The 19506-nt window shown below is 36.2% G+C and overlaps 2 pseudogenes; one reads left to right on the top strand and one right to left on the bottom strand.

Annotated features, from left to right (window-relative positions):
• Positions 1-5127: 5127 nt before the first annotated feature.
• LOC122753219 lies at positions 5128-6153 on the bottom strand (annotated as a pseudogene).
• An 8035-nt stretch (positions 6154-14188) lies between these two features.
• LOC122753226 lies at positions 14189-14864 on the top strand (annotated as a pseudogene).
• Positions 14865-19506: the final 4642 nt, after the last annotated feature.

The raw sequence follows: 19506 nt of genomic DNA on the forward strand, positions 1-19506 counted from the left end.
GAGTTCAAATCCGACCTCAGACACTTAACACTTACTAGCTGTGTGACCCTGAGCAAGTCACTTAACCCCAATTGCCTCACAAAACCAGAGAGAGAGAGAGAGAGAGAGAGAGAGAGAGAGAGAGAGAGAGAGAGTATTGAATCATTTATCTGTCAGATATAGGGGCAGAATAAGAATTTAGGACCAAAGAACATATAGAGGGTAACACAAAATGTAAAATAGATCATTTTTATTACATAAAACAAAAAAGCTTTTGCACAAACAAAACTAAAGTAACCAAGATTACAAGGGAAGTAGAAAACTGGGAAAGAATTTTTAAAACAAATATCTCTGATATTTCTCAAATGCATAGAGAACTGAGTTAAATTTATAAAAACAAAAGGCATTCCCCAATTGATAGATGGTCAAAGCATATGAACATGCAGTTTACAGACAAAGAAATCAAAACTATCTATAATCATATGAAAAATGCTCTAGATACTATTGATCAGAGAAATGCAATCTGAGGTATCACTTCACACTTAGGAGAGTGGCAATTATAACAAAAATAGAAAATATTGGATGTTGCAGGGGATGTGGGAAAAATGGGGGGCTAAGCCATTGTTGGTGGAGTTGTGAAAATATCCAACTATTCTGAAGAGCAATTTGGAACTATGCCCAAAGGGCTATAGAACTGTGCATCCCTTTGATCCAGCAACACGTCTTCTGGGTTCATATCCCAAAGACATCCCCCAAAGAGAATAAAGAACTGCTTTTACAAAATATTTATAGCAGCTCTTTATGTGGTGGCTAAAAATTGGAAATCAAAGGAATGCCCATCAATAAGAAATGGCTCAACAAGCTGTGTGGTATATGATGTTGATGGGATATCGTTGTGCTCTAAGAAATAACAAGCAAAATGGTTTCAGAAAATCCTGGAAATACTTGAATTAACTGATGTATAGTGAACTGAGCAGAACCAAGAGAATGTTGTAAACAGTGACAACAATATTGTTCAATGACTAATCATAAATGACTTGACTATTCTCAATAATATAATGATCCAAGACAATTCTAAAGGACAATTCATGAAACACACTATCCATCTCCAAAGAAAGAGATGAAGAGTGCTATTTTTAAATTTCATTTTTTTCTTTTATCCAAGTTATCTTATATAAAATGACTAATATGGTAATGTTTTACATAATTGCATATATATAGCCTATATTTGATTGATTGCCACCTTGGGGAGTGGGGAGGGAATGTTGGGAAGGAGCGTAAAATTTGGAACCCAAAACTATAAATAAAAATGTTTACTTTAAAAAATAGTGATTTAGAACATTTCTTTATTTGGCTACAGAGAGCTTTGATTATTTCATCTTAAATCTTTTTATATCTTTGATTATTTATCAATTGGGAATGGTTACTGTTTTAATAAATTAGACTCAGTTCTCTATAAATATAAAAAATGAGGTCTTTATCAGAGAAACTAGTTTTAACTTTTTCAAATCTACTACTGATAACTGCATTTCCCTCCATCAAATTTCCCCTATTATATTTTGTCTCTCCTTTAACTCTGCCCCACTTCAAAAGTATTTTACTTCTGACTACCTTATCTCCTTATCTGCCCTCCCTTCTCTTATCCCCTTCCCTTCCCACTTTCCTTTAAGGTAAGATAGACTATTATGGCAAATTGAGTTTGTCTCTTATTCCCTCTTTGAGCCAATTCTGATGAGAGTAATGTTCACTCACTCCCCCTCACCTCCTTCATCTGCCCATCCACTGTAAGAGCTTTTTCTTGCTCTTTTTATGTGAGATAATTTACCCTATTTTGCCTCTCCCTTTCCTCTTCTTACAATCCATTCTTCTCTCACACCTTATTTTTTGAGTTATCAATCCTTTATATTCAACTCACATTTGTGTCCTATCTATATATACTGTTAACTACCATAACAATTAAAAAGTTCTTATGAGTTATAAATATCATCTTCCCATGTAGGCATATAAATACCTGACCTTATTAAGTCCCTTATGATTTCCCTTTCCTATTTACATTTTTATGCTTCTCTTGAGTCTCATATCTTCTGTTCATCTATGATCATTTCATTAAGAATAGTTGAAAGTTATTTGGTACTGGCTAAGAAATAGAGTGAAGGATCAATGTAGTAGGCTAGGCACAGGAGACAAAGTAGTAAATGACTTTAGTAATGTACTATTTGATTAACCCACAGACTCCAGCTTCTGGGATAGGAACTCAATATTTGACAAAAACCGCTGGGAAAACTGAAAGATAGTATGGAAGAAATTAGGCATAGACCAACATCTGACACCTTATACTAAAATAAGGTCAAAATGGATACATGATTTAGACATAAAAGTGATACCATAGGTAAATTAGGAGAGGAAGGGATAGTTTACCTCTTAGATCTTTGGAAAGGAGGACAGTTTGTGACCAAACAAGAGACAGGGAATATTATGAAATGCAAAATGGCTGATTTTTATTACATTAAACTAAAAAGGTTTTGTACAAACAGAAGCAATGCATCCAAAATTAGAAGGGAGGCAGAAAGCTGGGAAATGATTTTTATGGCCAGTACTTCTGTTAAGGCCTGATTTCTAAAATACATTGGGAATTAAATCAAATTTATAAGAATCCAAGTCATTCCCCAATTGAGAAATGGTCAAAGGATATGAACAGGCACTTTTCTGATGAAGAAATCAAAGCTATCTATTCCCATATGAAAAATGCTCTAAATCACTATTGATTAGATAGATGCAAATTAAAACAACTCTGAGGTACCACCTGACACCTACCAGATTGGCTAATATGACAAAAAAGGAAAATAATAAATGTTGGAGAAGCTGTGGGAAAATTGGAACACTAAATCATTGTTGGTGGAGCTGTGAACTTTATAGCCCAAAGGGCTATAAAGCTATGCATACCCTTTGACCCACCAATGCCACTATTGGTTCTTTTTCCCAGGGAGATCATGGAAAGGGAAAAGGACCCACATGGACAAAAATATTTATAGCTGATCTTTTTGTGGTGGCAAGGAATTGGAAATTGAGAGGCTGCCCATTAATTGGGGAATGGCTGAACAAGTTGTGGTATATGAATGTAATGGAATTCTCTTGTGCAATAAGAAATAATGAGCAGGTGGATTTCAGAGATACCTGGAAGGACTTGCATGAATTGATGATGAGTGAGATGAGCAGAACCAGGAAAACATTGTACACAGTATCATCAACATTATGTGTTGATTAAATGTGATAGACTTGATTCTTCTCAGCAATACGACAGTACAAGTTAGTTCCAAAGGACTCATGATGGAAAAGGCTATCCAAATCCAGAAAAGAAAAAAAAAAACTTGTGGAATATGGATGCAGATTGAACCATACTATTTCTTTTGTTTTTGTTGCTGTTGTTTTTCTTTTTTGAGGTTTTTCCTTTTTTGCTCACATTCTTCTCTTATAACATGACTAATGCAGAAATATGTTTAATGTTATTGTACATATATAACCTATGTCAGATTACTTGTTGTCTTGGGGAGGGCAGGAGGAAGGTGAGGGAGGGAGAAAAATTTGAAACTAGAGATCTTATAAAAACAAATGTTGAAAACTATCTCTACATGTAACGGGAAAATAATAAAATACTTTTATAATTAAAAAAGAATACTTGAATGTCCTATATTTCATTGAATGCTCATATTTCCCCTGAAGCATTATAATTATTTTTGATGGGGAGAAGATTTTTGGTTGTAATCCTAGCTCCTTTTCAATCTGGAATATATTCTAAGCCTTCTTTTATATAAAAGCACCTAAATCTAGTGTTAGCCTGACTGTGCCTCCACAGTACTTGAAATGTTTCTGGCTGTTTGCAATATTTTCTGCTTGACATCAAAAATCTGGAATTTGGCTATAATATTCCTGGAAGTTTTGATTTGGGGATCTCTTTCAGGAGATGATCAGTGGATTCTCTCAATTTCTGTTTTAGCCTATGGTTCTTGAATACCAAAGCAGTTATCTGTGATAATTTCTTCAAAGATGATATTTAGGATCTTTTTTATTGATCATGGCTTTCAGGTAGTCCAATAATTTTAAAATTATCTTTCCTGGATCTATTTTCCAGGTCACTTGTTTTTCCATTGACATATTTCACATTGCCTTTTTTATTATTCTTTTGGTTTTGTTTTATTCTTGATTTCTCATAGTCATTAGCTTCATTTTTCAATTCTAAATTTTAATAAATTATTTCCTCTAGTGGGCTTCTGTATCTCCTTTTCCATTTAGCCCATTCTGTTTTATGGAATTTGTTGTTGTTTTTTCCTTCAGTGAATTTTTGTGCCTATTTTTCTCTTTGGCCAATTTAGCTTTTCAAGGCATTCTTCTCCTCATTAACTTTTTGTAACTCTTTTGCCTTTTTGCCTAGTTTGTGTTTAAGGTGTTATTTTCTTCAGGTGTGTGTGTGTGTGTGTGTGTGTGTGTTAGTTGACTTGTTTTTCATGATTTTCTTGTATCATTCTCATTTCTCCTTCCAATTTTTCCTTTACCTCTCTTACTTGATGTTCAATTTTTTTTTAACTCTTCCATGGCCTGAAACCAATTTATACTTTTTTCTTGGAAACTTTGGATGCAACAGCTTTGACTTTGTTATATTCTTCTCAGTGTGTGTTTTGAACTTCTTTGTCACCATAGTAACTTTCTATGGTCAGAATTATTCTGTTTTTTGTTCATTTTCCCAGACTATTTCTTGACCTATTACTCTTTATTAAAGCAGATCAGTTTCCAGGGTGCATGGCACAATATCCCAAGCTTCAGGGGGGGTTATGTAGTTGTTTTCAGTGACCTGTATGTTTTCAGTTCTTCCAAGGTGGTATGATCTAAGGAGATGTGTATACTACTCTCTTGGCCTGTGTTCTGGTCTGTGAGCAACCACAGACACTCTTTTCTTCCCTGGAAATATGACAAGAGTCCAGGACACAAGCTTTAGTATGCTAGTGCTTCTCCTCACCCTGGGACTACCACCCAGGATTGTGACCTGGATCCAAATGTGGGCAAAGCAACAGAGTTCTGCCTTAATGATAGCACATGTTGAGTGAATATCTAATTAAGTGGCTATTTAATTTCAGTGTACCCAGTTTTTCAGGTCTAAGAGTCAGTAGCAAACATGACAACCTTCTGAGCAGGTTCCTTTTTGGCACAAAGAGCTTGTAATACAGCAATAACTTCCTCTACTTTTAACCAGAGGAATTCTGGAGACTCCTGCATGTGTATCAGTTCTGAATTCTCTATCTTTAGCAGTATGCCTGTGATTTTCTATGCTAAATTATTGTGCATGGTTTGAATCAGTGGGGATAAATGCCCTACTAGCAGCAGCTTCTGTTCCTGGGGAGGAGCAGCAGCCAGCATGGAAGCTGTCAGGGGCTTTTGGCCTTGTACATGTACTACTTCCTGATGTGTCCACAATGGCTGAATAGCTGAGTTGGGGATTCTGATATTTGTAGCATATTTATAAGGACAAATGGCTCCAGGTGCAGGAATGGCTATTGAGAGTCTAGGAGACATATGTTGCACATAAGTGGGCACCCCCACTTCCTGAGGGAGACATTGAAAAGCCTGGGCATTACTGACTGGAGTCAGTTGATGAAGAGTTGGGAATGGCCCCAACTGGTGAATGGCATTTGACATTCCTTGAAAGCCTTGAGTTCTCCCAACTTGTTGTTATCCTGGATTACATCTTCATCTGTGTTATGTGATTGGTAGCATAATAAGGAGGTCTATTTTAAACCTAGGGCACTGATGGCATGAAGCTTCCACAAAACTTGACCGAAAGTTATTAATAATCATGTTAGTGGGGTGGGCTCTTATTCCTGCTACATACTGCATATACTGATTGGTAATGTGGGCTTTTCTCTCTTCTTTCCTCTGTGCAGGTTCTCTGTAATCTCCTTCTGACCATTTGTTCAACCTCCTTACCATCTGTGGGCTTAGAGCTCTGGAAGCAGCTCCTGCTGCTACTGATTCAGTGGCTCCCAAGTCCTGCTCCTTGTTGGCTGGGAGATGGTCTGTGCTGGTGCTGTCTGTGATGGATGTGGTCCATCCTAACCTGGGTGTGATAGACTTTTCCTTCTGACCTTCTAAGTTGGCTTGGGCTGGTAACATATTTAACCCCATCCTTTTATGGATTCTGCTGCTCCAGGAATTGTTTTATGGCGTTATTTAAAGGTGCTCAGAAGGATTTGGGGGAGAGCTCGGGTGAGTTCCTGCCTTTTCTCTGTCATCTTGGCTCCATTCTGTGCAGAACAAAACTACAGAAAAATCAGAAAATAAGGATGATGGTCATGTACAAAATAATAATGCATAATCTCACTTGTGCCTTCACTGAAACAAGGCAATTCTTTTACATATGAGATGATATCTGTCACCTTAAATGAGATAAAATTTGTAAAATACTCTGCAACATTTCAAGTAGCATATAAATATTAGTAAAAAATGTATGTCTCCTTAATAGATCCACTAACCCACTATTCATAGTGGCTTTTCCAAACTTTTTAATTTCTCCTTAAATGTACCATGACTCTCCCTACTCCCAAACTATAAACTAAGAACTTCAACTCATATTATATATCTCCTTCTTCAACCCTGTTTCACATGAAGAGGTGTTCCTTTTCCTTGCCAAATAATCTATATACAAAAGTAATTTTATTTATTCTCCAGCAGATTGCCCGATCTGCCACCCCATTTTCTCATTGCTTTCTAATCCCTTCCTATCTACTGACTACTTTCCTGATGCAACCACCACTCAAAAAAATGAACAAAAAACCCACCACACAACTCTAGGTCACCCCCTTACTTAAAAGTCCTCAATTTCTTCATCTATCCCTGTTAGTTATTATTGACCTATCTTTTTTCCTACCTTTTGCAGTTAATCTTGTTCACAAAATTATGAATAATCACTGACTCCTATCTTCTTACTTTCTCCTTGCTTCTCTAATGGCTTGCTTCCAACTTCATCATTTAATTGAAATCGCTCTTTCCAAAGTTGTTGATAATCCCAAAGCAAATGTCCTGTTCACAGTCCTAATTCTTCTAGTCTTCTCTGCAGCCTTTTGGCATTATCAATTACCTTCTTCTACTGGAAACTCAATCCATTCTATGTTTTCATGATTATACTCTCTCTTACTTCACCTACCTAGCCATTCCATTTCAGTCTCTTTTATGTAGTTCACCCAGTTCACAAGGCTCTTCTCTATACTATTTTACCTGGTTCTTTCATCAACTCCCAAGAAATCAATTATTATCATTATTTGGATGATTGTGAGATATTATTTCCTAGGCTTAATCTCTTTCCTGACCTCCAGTCATATCTCCAATTGCCTATTAGATATCTCTAAATAGATATCCCATAGATATCTCAAATACATCATATTCAAAACTGAACTCATCTTCCTCACTTTATCTTTAAGTCCTGCCTTCATTCTAAATTCTGAATTAGGATTAAAGATATGCACAACCTGAATGACTACTGAGGCTTAAAAGCTTCGTGTCATCCTTGACACTCTCCCCCAACCCCATATACAATATGTTGCCAATGATTGCTGGTATATTCTCCCTTTTCTCCTCTGACACATTTACCACCCAGATACAAAGCAGGCTCACCTCAATCCAGGACTATTGTATTAACCTTCTAATTGGTCTCCCTGATACAAATCTTTCTCACTCCATTCCATCCTCGACTCATATATCAAAGCTATTTTCTTAAAATACATTCTGATTATGTTATTACACACATATATACACACATACATTCAGTAAACAATACCGATTTCCTATAAACTCTAGGATCAAATATGAAACCTTATATTTGGTTTTTGAAATCCTTCATATGCGAGCCCCTTCCTACTTTAAGAGTCACCTTATACTTTACTATCCTTTACCATCCAGTGACACAAGCTTCCTCGTTATTGTTCCTATTAGATGTTTCAACACCAAGCATTTTCACTGACTGTCTGCCAAGGCTAGAATTCTCTCCTTCTTCAACTATACCTCTAGGTTTCCCTAGTTTCCTTCAAGTCTCAGGTAAAAATAATCCTTCTTTCTATAATGTCTTTCCTGTTCTCCCTTAATTACATCTGAGATTACATATATATGTATGTATATGTATATATACACATATACATATATAATATATATGTATATATGTGTATATATGTATGTACATGTGTGTCTATGCTTATGTATTTGTTATACACACACATATTTATATGGTAATATATGTGTTTGCAGAGAGAGAGAGAAAGAATGTTGACTGAATAGTTGTTTACACATTATCTCCCCCATTAAATAAGTTCCTTGAAGGCAAGGATTGTTTTCCCCTCTATATCTCCAGTGCTTAGCTTATTCACACAGAGTAACTGCTTAATAAAAGCTTGCAGACTTGACTTGATATCAAAGTACTAACTTAATACAAAGACATGACATGGACCAAAATAAATATAATGATAATAAAATGTTATTAGCAGAACCACAAGAACATGGTGTGGGCATTGCTGTGAAAAACACGTTGCTGAAAATTATTGAATTGATCGGTGACGGTACTGAGAGACTGCTCACACTTCATATGAACACAATTGAAGGCCTTGTGAACCTTATCAGCATATACACTCTGACATTAACAGCTTCACAATAGACCAAAGATGAGTTCTATGAGAAGTTGAAAGGAGTGCTAGGAGCTATCCATAGATATGAATTCATCATTCTTCTGGGTGATTTTAATGCAAGAGTTGGCTCTGACCATGTGTCCTGGCCAACATGCCTCGGGTCATATGGCGTTGGAAAGATTAATGAAAATGGGCAAAGACTGTTGGAATTTTGTACTTACCATGATTTGTGTGTATCCAACTCATTTTATAAGTCCAAGCCACAGCACAAAATATCATGGAGACATTCCAGATCACAACATTGGCACCAATTGGACTTAATAATAACTGGGCAGTCTGCTCTCAAGTACATTCTTAACACGCGGTCATACCACAGTGCTGACTGTGATACTGATCACGCATTAGTTTGTTGTAAAATGCAGCTCCGACCCAAAATATTGCATCACCTTAAACCAACAGGGCAATCTCATATTGACACTAGCAAAACCAAAACACTAGCAAGGTGGATCAATTTTTGAGATCTCTAAAGAATGCACTGATCGCGTCTTCTTCTGCTACATCAGCTGCTGAAAAATGGAAACAGATACATGAGGGTGTCCACAGACTTACTCTCAATGTCTTTGGAAAGAGGACCAGCAAAATCAATGACTGGTTTGAAACCAAGTGCAGTGAAAGGAATCCAGTCATCGAGGCTAAGTGCCACACACTCATTGAATACAAACGTTCCCCAAATGAAAGTGCTCTTCAGAAACTGCGTACTGCGAAGGAAATGCTCAGCAAATCATGAGGCGGTGTGTGAATGAATATTGGGTTGAGCTCAGTGAGAAAATATAGGTTGCTGCTGACATGGGAAACATCAGAGGAATGTACGAAGGCATTAAGAAAGCTTGTGGACCCACTCAGAGCAAGACAGCTCCCCTCAAGTCCAGCACTGGAGAGTACATTACGAACAGAGTTAAGCAAATGGAAAGATGGGTAGAGCACTTTTCTGAGTTGTACACCTTCAGAAATTCCATCACAGAATCAGCTTTAAACATCATGGAGTCCTTCCCTGTACTACAGGAGTTGGACAATGTACCCACACTTGAGGAACTTGAGAATGCAATTATCTCCCTAAGATGTGGAAAAGCTCTGGGTGTAGAGGGTATCACAGCTGAATTGATCAAATGCTCTAAAAACGTCCTATTAAAGCCCCTGCATGAATTGTTGTGCCTGTGTTGGAAAGAAGGTGAAGTGCCACAGGATATGCATGATGCCCGTATAGTTACTCTTTATAAGAACAGTGGAGACAGGAGTGACTGTAACAACTACAGAGGAATTTCACTTCTCAGTGTCATTGGGAAAATCTTTGCCAAGGTCATCTTGCTAAGACTGCATAAACTTGCCGACCATGTTTACCCCGAATCACAATGTGGCTTTTGAGCAGGGAGGTCAACTATCAATATGATTTTTTCGCTTCGCCAACTGCAAGAAAAGACCAGAGAAAAAAGAAAACCCCTCTTCATTGCCTTCTTAGACCTGACCAAAGTGTTTGATATGGTTAACAGAGAAGGTCTTTTCGAAATTCTCTTGAGAATTGGTTGCCCTCCTAAACTCCATAGCCTCATTTGCTCCTTTCATTGCAACATGCAGGGTGTTGTACGGTTTGAAGGCAACACCTCTGAAGCATTCAGTATAAACAGAGGAGTCAAGCAAGGATGCGGGCTTGCTCCCACGCTGTTTGGAATTTTCTTCTCCAGGCTGTTGCATCATGCTTTTGGTTTGTCAACTGATGGCATCTATCTGCATTCCCGGTTGGACGGAGGTCTGTTCAACGTTTCACTTTGAGATCCAAAACCAGAGTGAGAGGTAGCACCCTTAGAGACCTGCTTTTCACCAATGATGCCGCACTTGCCTGTCACTCAGAGCATGAATTGCAGACCTTGATGGATCGCTTCTCCCAAGCTTGCACAGACTTTGGCCTAATCATAAATCTTAAAAAGACAAAAGTCATGTGTCAGAGTGCTATGTCGACTCCATTGATACACATCGGTAGCTACCAGATGGATGTCATATACCAATTCTTGTGTCTTGGCTCTATTGTCAGTGACAATTTGTTACTTGATTCTGAGATCAATCAGAGGATTGGGAAAGCTACTTCAACCATGGATAAGCTTGCCAAGCATGTCTGGGCAAACAGTAAACTGACAAGATGAACCAAATTTGCCATCTATAGAGCATGTATCCTGAGTACCTTACTGTATGGCAGCGAAACATGGACTACATATAATAGACAAGAGAAGAAGCTTAACAGATTCCACATGCATTGCCTTCGGCACATCCTTGGCATATCTTAGTCAGATAGGATCACCAACACAGAAGTGCTCCAATGCGTGCAACTTCCAAGCATCTACACGCTACTGAAACAAAGACAGCTGCGCTGGCTTGGTCATGTGCACTGCATGCAAGATGGGTGCATTCCTAAAGACCTACTCTATGGCAAGTTAGCCTCAGGCCAAAGACCTGCTGGACACCCCCAGCTTCACTACAGAGATGTATGCAAGCAAGACTTGAGGGCTCTGGGAATAGACATGGGCAGCTGGGAGGAGATGACCAAGGACCGCCCCCGATGGAGTTCAGTACTCAGGAGCAACTTGCGTGCAGCTGAGATGGGCCTTCAAGCTCAGAGGAAGAAAAACAAATGAGACTCTGGAACCGACAGGCAACAGAGAGTGCAGTTTTCTGATGTCCTCTTTGCGGCAGGAGCTGCGGCTCCCATGTGGGACTGCACAGCCACACTGTGGCCTGTGGCTCTTCAAGGCACTGATCCATGGTTGTCTGTGACTGGTGGAAGCCTACTAGCCAGAGCGGAAGTATGCCAACCCCAAAATAGTCTAATAACTTTTGAAATAAGAGAGAGAATTTATAACCGAGGTGCTCTGGAAAGGGAAAATGGAGGAGGTAACACTTGAAATAGAAATAGCTTTGTAGGGAGAAGGCATAAATGTTATGAGTTCAGCTTTTTTATATGTTAAATTTGAAGTGCTAGTAGGACATGCAGGAAGCAAATGTAGGATGGGAGCTCTCAGGACAGATTGAGGTTGAACATATAATTTTGAAGGTTATCTGAACATGTTATTATTGAAGCTCTGTGGGAATGGATATGATTGCCAAGGGAGAAACAAGAAACATCATGAGAGAAATGTGCCAAAAAAAATGGAGCCTTGGCTCTATTTTAATTCATACCTTTTCAAGTATGTATCAGTTGAGTCAAGCCAACTAAAACTTGTCATAATGACAGTAAAAGCACAGCAAGTAGTTTTTGAGGAGTTAAATTCATTAGTGAGGACTAAAATTCCTAGGCCTAGTAGTTTCAAATTATTATGAATGTTATGCTATATCTCTGTGACACCAATATAACTGGCTGAGAATTGAACACTAGTTCATCAAAAATTATTTTGACATGACACTGAATGACAAGGTTGACTGTTTCCCTACTGAAACAGATTGAATTGACTAACTATTGTGATGTCATGAAGTATGACAAACCTAAAACTGCACTGCTCTAGATTTTTTGGCTACTTTTCAGACATATTGTTAGAGTAAGCTGTATGGAAACACATATGTGATATGTTAAAATGGAATATATAGAGACCAAAGCTAGATAGAGGCCTAGAAGTGTTGATCAGCCAATATTATTATATTCAAAATAATATCAGTAGCTAATATTAATATTGGATTTAAACCTTGCCATATATTATCTTACTTGTTCCTCCCAACAGTTCTATGAGTCAAATGTTACTGGCTTCTTCATCATTTTATAGGTAAAGAAACTGAGTCACAGTTTTAATTAAATATTTAGTGTTCATGGTCACAGAACCAGTAATTAGAATTGTAACCTTCCTAAAGTTTTGCTAGCTCCGAGTTTAATTCTGTATCTGTGAAACTATATTGCTTCAGGTCATGTCTGTGTAAGGCTGCCTCATTGTTTGGGTTGAAAGGGGTGGTTTATTAAATTAAATGAAAATCTGCTGGAAAGGCATTAGAGAGCTCATATAAACCTGCTTCCAATTTTAACAATACTAGAATGCTTCTCTTTGTTTTTTCTATCCTGCTAAGCTAACCCTGCTCAGATCCCTAAGTCTATATAAAGCCACTTATGGTTTTAAAAGCAACCATTTGCTATCTTCATAGAATGACTGATACAAAATCCTTCTCCTTATTTTTTAAACATTTCTTGAAATTTAATCATAATCTTCCAATCCAAAGTGCAGACAATGCTGAATTTATAGACAGATTATCTTCCAAAAGTTCCTTTGTCATTAGAACATTTTCTTATAGAAATAATTTTGTGCATGATGACTAGGTTTCAAGGCCAATCCACAGATAAATATTCAAGTCATGTGCCAAAAAAAGTGTACTAATGATTGTACCATATTATGAAAACTAGTAATTATTTGTAAAATAATATTGGGGCAAAAGAAATGTTTGCAAAGTCAGAATTTGGGATGTCAGTGAGATTTTCTATATTGCATTGAAATGCAGTAGAAAATGTTATCTTCCTTTATCCTGCCACCTTCTCAATACAGACCTACTGCTTTAGGGTGTGAGAAGAAACTTATTCCTTGTGATTCTGCTCGTAACCCCTTTCTCTATTCCCAGTGTTACCACTATAGTGCATATCCTAATTAAAACTCTCTTGGACAATTACAATAGTCTCTAACATGTTTGTTTTCCCATCTCCATTCTCTCACCACTTGCATTCATCCTTCCTGATCTTATCAGCTGATTAAAATAGAATGTAATTCTTCTCTGGTTAAAAATCTTCAGTGAAATACTAGTAAAGTTGTTATCTCCTTTGCCTGGTATTCAAGGTCTTTCATAATCTAGCACACTTCTACCTTTACTACAACATTTCTTATTAGTACCCTTCATATTTATTGCCCCTGAGTGTTCCACTTATTTTCCTTTTCCTTATAACTTGGTTTTTCCTATACCTGAAACAAACCTCTGCCATTGTTTTCAACTAATGAACATAGGTCTATATTCTGTAATGATGATAAAGGAGTTGAAAGATAATGGAGAGTTTCACTAGTGCATGTATTAAGGAGGAAGAACCTTATAAAACTTTCCATGTTGAATTTGCCATATTGTAGCCATTTATATTGATTAATAAAGATAAAAATAATGCCACCAGAAATTATCTAGAAAAAAGTTAGGTAGCAAAAAGATGACAAACTTGAACATTAGGAAAGAATATTTGGTGCTTTATTGTCTGTCATCAATTGATGCCAAAGGATGAGTCACCATAAAAGAAAGTCAAGTTTAGAAAGTAAACACATGTTTTGAAAGATAGTATCTGTCTGAGAATTTGAGTTTTTGAATCATGGGTCTACTTATAGAAGTGGTGGGCTTTGACAAATGATTAAGTACACCTGAAAAATGTGGGTATTTGCTGGTAGTATTGAAAAATCATAACTAAACTTTCAAAAATTAAAAGAAAAGGGCTCCCCTGGTACTTTGGTTACTATCTTTGTTGCAGAGCTTTTCAACAAAATAGTCATGAAGAAATGTGTCACACACCAACTTACTGGGACCTAAGAAAAGCTGCCAAAGATGTCTTCCACAAATGCTATAGGTTTTGTGTGTTTAAAATATATTTTAGAACTAAGTCTTCCAGTGGAATGGAATTTTCTGATAATTTGGAAACAAATATAAGATCTGTGACTATGGGCTTAACTTCATTCAAAAATGGGAGATATTATCCTAGGGAAACCAGCATGGAAAATAAATTGGCTGATGATTTGAAGGTGACTAGGCACTTTATTTGTACCAAAACAGAGAAGATTGGAAAATTAAAGGCCTCCTATAAACGGTGGAAATATCGATGTTGATTTTTCTGTACTGACCATCTTTGACTTATGAAGCTTATGAAGGTTGGCTTTCTGGCTATCAGATGAGTCTTGACATAGCCATCTCCAAACTGTCTCAGAATAAATTTGTCCTGGGTTATAAAGGTACTGACTTCCAGCTACACATATATGAATAATGACATTGAATTTGGAGGGTCACTATACCAGAAGGTTAATGAGAAGACTGAAATTTCAATACATCTTGCTTGGACAGCTGGAAGTAACAGCATTCCTTTTGGCAATGCTACTAAGTACAAGTTGAATCAAAAAACCTCTATCTGGTAAAGTGAATAATGACAGCCTTATTGGACTTGGTTATACTCAGAAACTTTGATCAGATGTAAAACTGAAACTCTCAACTTTATTTCATAGAAAAAACTCCCATATAATATGTCATAAGGTTGAGTTGAGCTTTGAACTGGAAGGATAATATAGCTTGGTTTTTATGTAAAGTATTGGATTTATCTTTGGAAATAAAGAAAAATGTATTCACTCTGTTTTGTACTAAATATTCTTCTGTGAAATTTCAGTGTAACTTTTTTTCTTCTAAAAAATGCTATAGAAACACCATGCTGAAGTCTAGCTGTTTTTTAATACATCATAAGACAGAGATGCTTGAAAGCATTCATGGAAGTTGCAATGTTTGCACCACATTTTAGTTCAGCTTCTCAGTGTTATTTAAAATCTGTTCACCAAGAATGTACTGTCATGCTATAAAAGAAATGACTTTATCTTTCAGTTTGTGAGTCACATTCTGAATGCCCTAAACCATTTTTTCATGACCTTTTATCAAGTTGGTCTCTGTGCTATACTGATAGGTTTGATTTTGCATCAGATTATTTGTATAGCAATATTATTAAAAAATTAAAAGGAAGGTGGTATTATAATAATTGTATATGCCTAACACTGGCTTCCTTGGAGGAAAACTAAGGAGTAGGAAGAAGAATAACAGGAAAGATACCTCAGAATTCATAGGAGATAAAAGTCAAGAAATGAGAAAACAATGAAAATCATGTCCTCACATGTCTATGAACAAATGTCAAAAATATAAATAACATTCAAATTGAATTAGAGATTCTAAACCAAGGAGGCAAATTTGAACTCAAAGACATTAATAAAACTTGGAATGATTCCCATATCTGGAATATGGATTTAGAAGAGTATAACTTATTTTAAAAAACAAGGCATAGGTAAAGAATGGGAAGGAAACAGAGGGGGTATTGTATATTAAGACAATATACTGCTGACAAATTCCAAAACCCAGAGTAGAAAATCATGGTAGAGAACATGTGGGTGAAGATCAATAGAGACAGAAACAGAAGCATTAATGCCACTGAGCATTCTTCAGACTATCAGGATATAAAGGAAAAATAAATGAGGGATTAGAAAAAAAAGCTGATGATTACACTGATATAGAGGATAGATAGATAGATAGATAGATAGATAGATAGATAGATAGATAGATAGATAGATAGATAGATAGATAGATAGAGGAGTGTGTGTGTGTCTGTGTGTGTGTGTGTGTGTGTGTGTAGTATAGATTTCATATCAGTGGTGGAAAATTTGAAATAGTAAGATATTTGTTGTATATCCTGTGTGTCTAAAGTAATGTACATAATCATTTGTTGTCTTGATGACAAATTATTCTTCCAAAAGTAGGAGGAACTATCTTGGAGAATTGTTGTTCTGGACCTGATTCCCATGCATGATGAACTATTTTGCTGGGATAGAAATGATGACACTCTTTGGAATAAGGTAAATGAACATGTTATCTTAAAATTTTATAGAACTATGAGAGGAAAACTAAGCATCCAGACAAGCATCTTATAGTTTACGTTCCTGATTCATCTTGATGGATTTAATAATTATCAAAACATTTTCACATCCAAATTCACAAACCCATTAAATATATCCTTGGATAGCATTTTTTAAATTTCCAATCTAGATGTTTAACTTGATAATACCTTGATAATACTTGGCAATACTGAGATCATTCTTACTCTGGACAATTCAGACCACAGAGAAAGTTGAAATAATTGGCACTGGAAACAAACCTTACTCTGTCTTTAACAGGCAAGTGTTTCAGCCAAAGAAGAGAAAAAGATTGGAAGAAACATTCAGAGTTCCTACATAAGAAAAAGATGTAAAAAGTAAAAATCTGATAATTGGATAACACTTAAGACTCACATGGATGACAGCTGTGAGCAGCTTCTGTTTGCAGTGGCACTTTCTTTTGGCAGGATTCTGCTAATTGTGAATCAAAGATAGATGAATAAAACTACTGGTATATCACAAGCAAAGGCAGTAACACCATTGTAAGCAAGTAAAACTTTTACAAGGGAATATAACTGAGTAGCCAATTAAATTAAAGAGAAAGTCAGGCAAGAAGACTGACATGGCAGTTTCCCATGTCAATTCACTATGAGAATTGGATCCAAAGAAATGGTGATGAATCACCACAAAGAATAACAGATGAATGAGGAAGTCAGTTCCAGCAATAATAGAAGGCAATGTAAAACTGTCAGTGACCCACAGAGAGTTTGCCATGTTTGTATTTCTGCTAGTGACACATTAGTTCTCTAGTCAAAAGTACAGTTTGGTTTCCATAGTAAAAAATAAAGGGTTCAAAGTAATCAGGAAGAATGAAATGTTTCTGAAAATAATGAAAGATGTAATTCAGAAAGTAAACAAGAAAAAAAAAGAGGAGAGAAACCTCCTATCACTACATTAAAATATAGAAGAATGTTCCATGGGGGCTGGGGAGGGGGGGCAGGGAGGATAAGAAAAGACGCCTGAACTGTTGGAACTGTTGAGTAACTATGACGTATTTTTTGTAAAACTAGGGTGTGGAAAAATACACTCAAGACTTTAAGGAATGAAAATGTGGATTCATATATGATAACATGAAAAAGGAAGAAAAAATGAAGGATGGTAGTTCATGACAATCTCTTTAGGGTACTAAATAAGATACAAGTGAACCTAACATGAAATACCTCTGAAATAGGTATTTACCTCTCTCTGATCACAAATTAGAAGGATTTTCATACTACAGTGAAAGCCCACTTGGGATTACATTTCATAAATTGGACAAGTGAAATTACTTTTTCTACTACATGAGATTGGAAACTGGATCTTGTAAACTAATCCAATAAATCCCTTCCAGATCCTTAGTCTACACCTATTTTCACCAGATTGTTTACCGCTTATTTCTGAAAAAGCATTTCCCCTCCCCCATTCAAATACCTCCTATGGGTCATGCCAAACCTAGACACAGCTTTGAATCAATAATGAATGGATTCATTTTCATGTCTTCTGTTATAGAAACATCACCTTCTGATACTGGTGTCATAAACCACTGTTCCCACTTGGGCACTTTTTTTTTTAATTTAAGTTTTACCTGCCCACTATTAGGTGTTATAGTAATTACAAGAATAAGAATTATATGGCATCATACAGCATCATCAATATATTCTTTCTTCTTGCCCCTTACAATTATAACAGGGTCATTTCACTATAGACCTTTTTGTTTGTTAGCCACAAAATGTTAAGTATCTTGTTAAGATCTGTGTGTCATATTTTATAAAATACATTAGTAGCTAAAATTATGAGGACATAAAACCATGCCATCTGATGATCAGTTGAAGGAACTAAGATGTTCAGCCTACAGAAGGGATTTCAGGAATGAAATGTCCCCTATTTATCCATACGTTTATTTTTAATTTTTTCCCATATGTTAAAGGATTATCATGGCAGAAGAAATCAACTTGTTTTTCTTGACCTCAAAGGACAGAAAGAGGATCAATGGGCAAAAGTTACTGAAAAAAATTTAAAAATAAAGTTAATGAAAAACAGATTTCATTTCTACGAAAGAAAAATCCTCATAAAATAACTTTCTAAAATGGTAATAGGCAAAAAATCATGGTCCTCATCTTCCCCAACTCAATTATTTTTGCAAGATTTTATACATTAAAAATTATTCTTTCCTTGTTAACTTGTTCCCCGGAAGCCATAAAGGATAAAATTCCTTGGAAATTGGGCTGCTGAGAGAGAGAGAGAGGGAAAGGGAAAGAGAGAGAGAGAGAGAGAGAGAGAGAGAGAGAGAGAGAGAGAGAAAGAGAGAGAGATTGATCGTAGGATAAGCATGAGCAATCATATTCATATTTAGTAGTATACTACAATAATTTTGCAGAAGGCAAATGTAGAAAGCTCAAGGTAAAATTCTAGATAATGCACACTAAGGAAATACCTTTAAAATTCCCAAGAACTGTTTCTATCTTTCAGTTAGATAAAATTATGTCACTCTTTTCCATTCTAGGCACACTATGTTTAATTTATAAGCTGTTTCTATTAGCATAACAAAGCTAATCAATGTATTGTAGGTCAATAGTCCTCTCAACCATCAACAGGGAAAATCTGGGGCATCTAAATGAAAAATCTTAAGCTTGTAAGGGTGTTCATTAAATCTAGTATCAAGATTTTGATTTTTACTAGGAGAAACAGTATTTTTTTTCCTTTTTGATCCAGAAATCACTCAAGTCACCATGAAAGATAATAACATAATTAAATGTTACTCAATATTTTCTATAAATTACATAGCTATTTTGGGGGGAGGAAGGAAACATGTTTTTTTTTTTCCCAAAAGCCACAGAGTTAGCATAAAACCTGAAAAAGGAAAGGTAACGTTTCCCACTTTTTTGAGTTTTATTAGTTGGGAGCTTTGAGGTTATACACCCAATGTGAAAAAAAAATTAATTTTAGCGGAGCCTCAAACTTAGTTGGTAAATATATACTTCTTAGGCAATAGCAACAGGCTGTCAAGAAAGGTTTGCAGAAGCTATTAAAAGGTTTCATTTAAACAAAGCCATATCAATCTATGATGCAAGGCTTTTACCGCACATACATACACACAAAACCAAACCTTTCTGTAAGAAGGAGAGAGAAAATCCTACTAAAGAGGTTATGTTAAAAAGAAAATG

The sequence above is a fragment of the Dromiciops gliroides genome, chromosome 1 (genome assembly GCF_019393635.1).
Source record: "Dromiciops gliroides isolate mDroGli1 chromosome 1, mDroGli1.pri, whole genome shotgun sequence".
Lineage (NCBI taxonomy): Eukaryota > Metazoa > Chordata > Mammalia > Microbiotheria > Microbiotheriidae > Dromiciops > Dromiciops gliroides.